This window comes from Prunus mume, linkage group LG5 (genome assembly GCF_029339155.1).
Source record: "Prunus mume cultivar Tortuosa linkage group LG5, ASM2933915v1, whole genome shotgun sequence".
In the NCBI taxonomy this organism is placed as follows: Eukaryota; Viridiplantae; Streptophyta; class Magnoliopsida; order Rosales; family Rosaceae; genus Prunus; species Prunus mume.
Genome location: NC_142702.1, coordinates 4,875,655 through 4,883,925, shown reverse-complemented (window position 1 = coordinate 4,883,925; position 8,271 = coordinate 4,875,655). Strand labels below are relative to the sequence as shown.

Here is an 8,271-nt window from a genome sequence, read left to right as displayed (position 1 = left end):
GGTCGTGAAGACTTTTTTAATGTTCATATACAGGTAAAGCACGATTTGATAGACACTATAATTGATCCGGGAAGCCAAAAGAATCTCATTTCAGAGGTATTAGTCCGGAAGTTGCAGTTAACAACCACTCCTCATCCTAACCCATACCCGTTGGGATGGATACAGAAAGATGTTTAGTCACAAATTACTAGACAATGTACTTTCAAGTTTGCAATTACTAGAGAATACATTGACGAAGTGACTTGTGAGGTAGTACCATTGGATGTATACCAAGTAATTTTTGGTAGTCCATACTTGTGGGATCGTAATGCAATGTTCTATCGACGACATCAAAAGTATAGATTTATGAAGGATGGAGTAGAGTACTTCATTCATGCCAGCAAAGTTTCCTTGAGTAATAGTTTGATTAGTGCTAATCAAGCTAAAAGGATGGTGAATGCTTGTGGGAAGTTCGTCTTATTGGTGGTTCGACCACGAGAAAACACCCCATCTACATATGTGTTATCTACTATGATGCTTACTCCTAGATAGAAACTTGATATGGAGGAGTTACAATTGGAATTCTCAGACTTGTTTGAGAATGTTGAAGGCTTACCACCGCAGCGCCTAACAGAGCATGAGATACAACTCATTGGAGAATCTACATTGCCTAATTTGGGTATGTATCGTCATTCAGTGTAGGAGAGAGCGAAGAAAAAAAGAGACAAGTCAAAGAGCTCCTAGAGCAAGGAGTATTGAAGCCAAGCTACTCACCTTATGGATCCCAGTATTGTTGGTCCCAAAGAAAGATGGCAGTTGGCATATGTGTATTGATTTTTGGGCACTCAACAAAATCACTATTAAAAATTGGTATCCATTACTAAGGATAGATGATTTAACGGATCAACTATAATCAGCTCGATGGTTCACCAAACTAGATTTGAAGTCTGATTATCATCAAGTCAGAATCAAAGAAGAAGATACATGGAAAACTACATTCAAAACCAAACAGGGCCTCTTCGAGTGGCTAGTGATGCCGTTTGGTTTATGCAATGCTCCGGCAACATTTATTCATCTCATGAATGAGGTACTTCGTTCATACATTGATGATTTTGTCATTGTTTACTTGGACGATATCTTGGTGTTTAGTCCTACTTGGGAAGAACATTTGATTCATGTTGAGAAAGTGTTGGAGACATTGAGGCAATATCAGTTACGACTGAATATGAAGAAATGCGAGTTTGGGAAAAGTTCTCTAGTATATCTTGGTTTTATAGTTGGTGACGGAGAATTGAAAGTTGATCCGTCCAAGGTGTAGGCTATTACAGATTGTCCTAGACCTTGTACAATAACTGAAGTACGCAGCTTTATGGGAGCTTGTCAGTATCTACGTAAGTTTATCCGCCATTTTTCTCAAATTTCTGGGCCATTATTTGAATTGACTAAGGCAGGAAGAAAGTTTGAATGGTTAGATAAGCATGAAGATACTTTTAGATTGCCCAAAAAGAAGATCTCAAAAGCTCCAGTTTTAGCTTTACCCAATTTGCAAAGATCATTTGAGGTAGAAACGGATGTGAGTAATTATGCCTTGGGTGGCATTTTGAAGCAAGATGGGAAGCCAGTTGAGTATTATTCTGTGATGTTCAATGCTGCAGTGCGAAATTATCTTACTTACGATAAGGAGTTGTTTGCTTTACACCAGTGTGTGAAATATTGGAGATGCTACCTATTAGGTAAGGAAGTGATAGTGCACTCAGACCACAAGCCTTTGCAGTACTTACAGACATAGTCCAAGTTGCAGCAAGCTCGACACATGAAATGGATGTCCTACTTGCAACAATTCAACATCATTATCAAGTATAAGAAAGGGTTATAAACAAGTTGGCAGATATGTTGTCTAGACCTCCAGGACATTCCGCTTTATTGGTGGCTATGCAACTCCAACCTGTGGTACTTTTCGAGTACGTAACAAGTTATGATAGTCATCCAGAATTCAAATTGTTCTTTGATAAGCTACAACGTGGGAAGCCATGCCAATTTGAGATGAAGGATGGTTTAATGTTCAAGGGAAAACAACTATGCATCCCCAACAATGGAGACCGATTGCAATAGATAAGGGAGGCTCATACTTCTAGATGTGCAGGTCACTTCGGAGTTGACAAAACCCTTCTTAATCTACAACGTTATGTTTATTGGCCTCGGATGCATGTGGATGTTTCTCATTTTATTCGAGGTTGTGTGTTATGCAACACCCATCGAGGAAGTTGGGGTTGTATACACCACTTCCGGTACCAGATAGGCCTTGGGAAAGTATCTCAATGGATTTCTTGGGTGGTTTGCCTACAATTACAACTACCATTGGGTTTGATTACTTGTTTGTTGTGGTGGACAGATTTAGCAAAATGGTGATCCTAATTCCTTGTAAGAAGACAATTTCAGGAGAAGGTGCCACAAAGTTTTTTTTCCACTATGTTTGGAAACATTTTGAGTTACCTACTTCTATCATTTCGGATCGAGATAACAGATTTCTTGGTCACTTTTGGAAGTCTTTATGGGGATTGATGGACACAAAGCTGAAACATAGTACTACTTTTCATCCTCAAATAGATGGATAAACAGAAGTGGTAAATCAGACCATGGTACATCTATTGAGAGGATATAACTCTAAGCATCCTAGTACTTGGGATGCGAGTTGACCTTATCTACAATTTGCCTTTAATAGGGCAATTCATAGTTCTACTTTGAAGTCACCTTTCGAAGTCTGTTTGGGCTACCTACCTTCGAGTCCATTTGATATGGCCTTCTCAGTTGGTGACAAGCAAAATGGAGAAGAAAATGATAATAGGCTAAAAGCACAGCGACTCTTGGAGCGCATTTCGAAGATCCATAAAGAAGTTGAGGAGCAATTATAGAAGTCACAACAACGATACAAAACATGACATGACAAACATAGGCTCCAGCATGACTTCAAAGCAGGTGATCTAGTTTGGTTAAAACTCAACAAGGAAAGATTACATGGTGTATGAAGGAAATTAAAGCCACTTCAATGTGGGCCATTCAAGATCTTGGAAAAGATTGGAGAGAATGCATTTCGATTTGAGCTGCCACCTTACATGCAGATGTATTCAGTAATAAATGTCGAGTATTTAAAACCATTTGAGCCATCATTATTGGATGATGATGAAGACGTTAAGGATTCTCGACTTCCCCCACTGGACGATCTATGGTTTGAGAGGGAAGACCCCTTGATGGCAGACTGCATTCTTGAGAAGAAAGCCACTACGACTCGGTGTGGTCAGATAGAATCCTATTGCATTGGAAGAAAAGGGCAGTTGTCAAGCAAGTCAAAATGGTTTCGCCAGGAAAAAGGAATTCAAGAGTTCCCTCATTTGTGGTTTTAGCTTTTGCAAGAGCTTCAGCTTCCCTAAAATGGGGAGCCATGATCCAGGTGGATCCTCCTTACATAATACAATATGATATTAAATCCATATCATATTATGTTACTTAATTATCCTTTGATCAGCTTAAGACCTTGTTCTCATCAAATATGTTCTCTAACCCTAATCTCATCATAAAGAGATAGTTGAAACAGTTTCTGAGAAAGAGCATACATCTTAACCCATTCGTGTCTGTTGCTCGTGTCGATGTTGCTGCGATTGGATGAATCCAGAGATCGTGCACTCAAGGAAGATAACGCCAAGTATGTCTTCTATGTATTTTAGGTTGTGCGAAAGATCATGAACACATGTATTGAAAATTTAACAGTTAGTATCAAAGCACATGGTTACTCACACACACTGAGATCATTTTCAAGCATGCCTATTGTGATTTCTTTATCCATTGATGCCATGATTATTTTTGTGTAATGTTTAAAATTTTGATGACAGATTAGACATGTATACTATGAATGTTAAAGAATATGGAAAAAACATGTTTTAATTGAATTTTCATATCTTCAAAACTTTAAACCCGTTTTTGACCTACCAGATGACCTTAAACTCCTAAAAATGGCCTTATGTCATAGCTAATAGTGAGTTCTGTTAGTTACGCCGTTCCCTATTCGGAAAGGTATTTTGTGTTAACAACGGACACTGAAAACCCTTAAAACACTATTCACTGCATAAAACACTATTCATGGCAATTTTGGGGTTTTCTCTTTGATTGTGTTTTGTTTGGTTATTTTTGTGTGAGATAGGAACTTGCTTTTTTATGAGAATCAACAAATCTTTCATAACAAAACCAAACCTAAATACTCAAACCCTAAAGAAATAATCAAAATTGCATCATACCTAAATAACTTGATAAGTTTCTTCAACAAATAGAATTTATCATGTAATCTGTTTATGATGGCACAAGATAACACGTAATTGTTGTAAGTTGTAGGTAATCTCTTGCTACAAAGGTGTGATACTTAATTAAGGAAGCTTGCTTCTATTATTTGTTAGTTTTGTGAATTAAAGATAAATTGAAAAACTGTTTTCTCTTAACAAATTGAGAATCGATTTTCTTGGAAAATACTTTTACTTTATTTTGCATACAACATTGAATCCTTCCTCATCAATTTCTTGAAAATTGAAACACTCACTATATCAAACTTCAAAAGATGGAAGTTCGATTTTAAAGATATTCTCAGAATGAATGAGATCGATTATGATCTCACTCATGATTATATTAATTCACATTGGGCATTTTCATTTATGTATCTTGTAGTACGGCTCCAAAAGTTAAGAAAAAGGAGAAGCATCTGGCATTTAGGTGCCACTAGTGTCAACTTATCACAAATGGAATTCTAGTAAAGAATATAATGGAGCTAATTAAAAAGCAAAACGAAGATGAATTGGAGCAAAAAAGGGTTAAGGCTTAAAGATGTCGTCGACTTTATGAAGGACCCATAAAGATGTACACAACTACAAGGGATAGTCTTAGGATCGCCGTAAAGTTTTGGATGTTCATGGGAAATGGAGCAAGTAGATGTGGAAACCATTGGAGTAGTTAACTTGAAGTTGGATTCAAGATTTATTTTAGAGTTGGATGATGTAGGTTTAGTATCCTAAATGAAAAGGAATTTATTTTCTATTTCAAGATTATCGAGACTTGGTTTTGTTGTTGAATTCAATAAAGATGGTTTAACATTATCTCAAAATTCTATTGTTCTTACTACTAGTTTTCTCTCAAATGGATTATATTGTCTCAATTACAATGAAGATGGTGAAGTCTTAATGGCTAAATCGAGTGAGAAAAAGATTAGAAGTGAAGGAACATCCACTAGGTTATAGCATAGACGTTTATGGCACATTTCAACAAAAAGAATGAAAATTCTTGTTAAAGAACAAGTTTTGCCACCACTAATTTTCAGTGATGACGAGATTTGTATTGAATGTGTTAAAGAAAAACTCACTAAGACTAAAAAGAAAGGTGCAACTCGCAATAGTGATCTTTTGGAGATCATCCACACAGATTTTTGTGGACCATTCCCTCATCAAACAATTGATGGAAATCGGTACTTCATCACCTTTATAGATGACCATTCTCGTTTTGGTTATCTATTTGAGATGTTCAAAAAATTTCAAACTGAAGTTGAAAGGCAACTTGAGAAAAATATCAAAATTGTGAGTCAGACAAAGAAGGTGAATATTATGGATGTTTTGATGAAGGAGGATGACGTGCTGGACTTTTTGTAAGATATCTACAAGATAATGGAATAACTGCTCAGTACCCAACACCAGGAACTCCACAACAGAATGGTGTGAGTGGGAGAAGAAATCGGAGACTTTGAAGGACATGGTTCACAACATGATTTCCAAAACTGGTTTGCATATGCATCTATGGGGAGAGGTGATCAAAACAACAAACTATATACTTAATAGAGTGCCCAACAAGTCCATGCCTAAGACACATTTCAAAATTTGGACTACCAAAAAGCCTAGCTTGTGACATCTTCATGTATGGGGTTGCAAGGCTGAAGCTATAATCTATAACCCTTAGGAGAAGAAGATTGATCCTAAAATGATTAGCTTCTATTTTATTGATTATCCTACAAGGTCAAAGGGTTTTAGATTTATTGTCCAAATTATGGTACTCGAATTGTTGAGACTGGTTGTGTAAAGTTTATAGAGCATGAGGAGAAGGCCACTGGGAATGAAGATTTTATTTTCGAAGAAAAAAGTGATGTAGCTGTGATCGAGAATGATGAACAAGATGTTACACCCTTGATTCCTTTATGTGAAACTGTATTGGAACCTTCTCAGTTTGAAGAACCAGTTGATAAATAAGAACAAGCTGTTGAAAATCTTGACCTAGATAATCCACAATAACCAGTGCAACTGAGGAGATTTGATAGACTAAGAAGATCCACAGCAAATTCGTATTATGTGTACTTATAGGAAGTAGATTTTGACATTGGAGATTAGGCTGATCCAACAAGTTTTAAAGAAGCTATGGAGATTCATAATGCAAAAAAATGGAGGGAAGCAATGTTGAATGAACTCGAAAGTATGAAGAAGAATCAAGCATGGGAATTAGTTGAACTTCACAAGAGCCAGAAATTGGTAGTCTGGAAATGGGTATTTAAAACAAAGAAGGTTAAGGATGGAAAAATTGAAAGATTTAAGGCTAGATTGGTAGAAAAAGGATTTACCCAAAAGGAGGGAATTGACTAAATTAAGATATTTTCTCTAGTTTCCACCGAAGATTCTTTCCACATAATTATGGCTTGGGTGACACATTATGACTTACTTTTACATCAAATGGATGTAAAAACTACCTTCTTGAATGGTGAACTTGAAGAAGCAAATTTTATGAGGCACCCTGAGGGGTTTGTAAAGGAGAGAAAAGAGCATATAGTTTGCAAACTTGACAAGGTAATTTATGGACTAAAGCAAGCAAGCAGAAGGTGGTATTTGAAATTCCATCAAACTGTCTCATCCTATGGTTTTGAAGATAACATAGCCGATCAATACATTTATCTAAAGAAGTGTGGGAGACGTTTTATTTTTTAGTTGTTGTATGTCGATGATATACTTTTGGCTACAAATAATCACAATTCATCGAATGACACTAAGAAACTACTTTCAAATAATTTTGAGATCAAGTATTTGGGAGAAGCTATTTTTTTGTATTAGGCATTGAAATTCAAAGAGACCGAGCTCGAGGTCTGCTAGGCTTGTCACAGAAACATTGAAAGAGTACTCAAACGTTTTGACTTGAGAATGTGTTCTAGACAGAAAGTGCCATTGGTTAAAGGAGATTTAAAGAAAGAGCATTGCCCCAAGAATAAAGAAGAAGAAGATGAGATGAGGAACAAGCCGTATGCTTCTCTAGTTGGAAGCATTATGTATGCACAAATATGTAAAAGGCCAGACCTAGCCTTGTGCGTCAGCAAGATAGGGAGATTTCAGTCAAATCCGAGAATGCAATATTGGATAGCTGGAAAGAAGATTCTAAGGTACCTACATAGAACAAAGGCTTATATGTTGATTTTCATATGCACAGAGAATTTGGAGCTTGTTGGCTATGCTAATGCGAATATTGGAAAAGCAGAGGATGATTACATCTCTACTTCATGTTTTCTTTTCAAGATGGCAGGAGCATTTGTTGCTTGGAAGAGTGCTAAACAATCTGATGTTTTGAGTTCAACCATGTTTTCAAAATACATAGCTTGTTATGAAGCCACTTCTCATGCAGTATGGCTAAGGAATTTTATTAAAGACATTAAGGTGGTGGACTCAATTTCAAGACCAGTACAGATATACAATGACAACACTACGACAGTTTTTCACAACACAAACAACAAGATGTCGTTTGGACTTCAGCATATTGACAGAAAATATTTAATAGTGAGGGAGAAGGTAGCATACAAACTAGTCAATTTGATCATATCAAAACTCAAGATATGATTGCAGATCTGTTCACAAATTTTTTGCCTTCAGAAGCTTTTCTAAGACATGTTGAGAGCATGGATTATTTCCTAGCTTTGATGTTGCAATCTAGTGAGAGTCTTTTTCCCATTATGATAGATTTCTAGTATGTTTTATTTTGCTGTTTTTCTAGATTGAGGGATTTGCATTTCAGGATGTTAATTTGGTTGACAGTTTTATTATTAAATAGTTTCTACCATTTTGTCTATTTAGCTGTTTAAACTTATTATGCATTTTATTTATGTATGTGAGTTTATGGTCTCTTTTGAGATACTATTGTTTTAATAACATTGCAGATTGACTATTGCTAAGTCATAGAAGGGTATGTGTCCTGAAAAGCATAAAGATTCACATCAAAGATCAGTACATGTTAAGG

General features: G+C 36.2%; 1 pseudogene; it reads left to right on the top strand.

The window, feature by feature from the left end:
- Positions 1-6,725: 6,725 nt before the first annotated feature.
- On the top strand, positions 6,726-7,874 carry LOC148916704 (secreted RxLR effector protein 161 pseudogene; annotated as a pseudogene).
- The last annotated feature ends 397 nt before the right edge of the window (positions 7,875-8,271 follow it).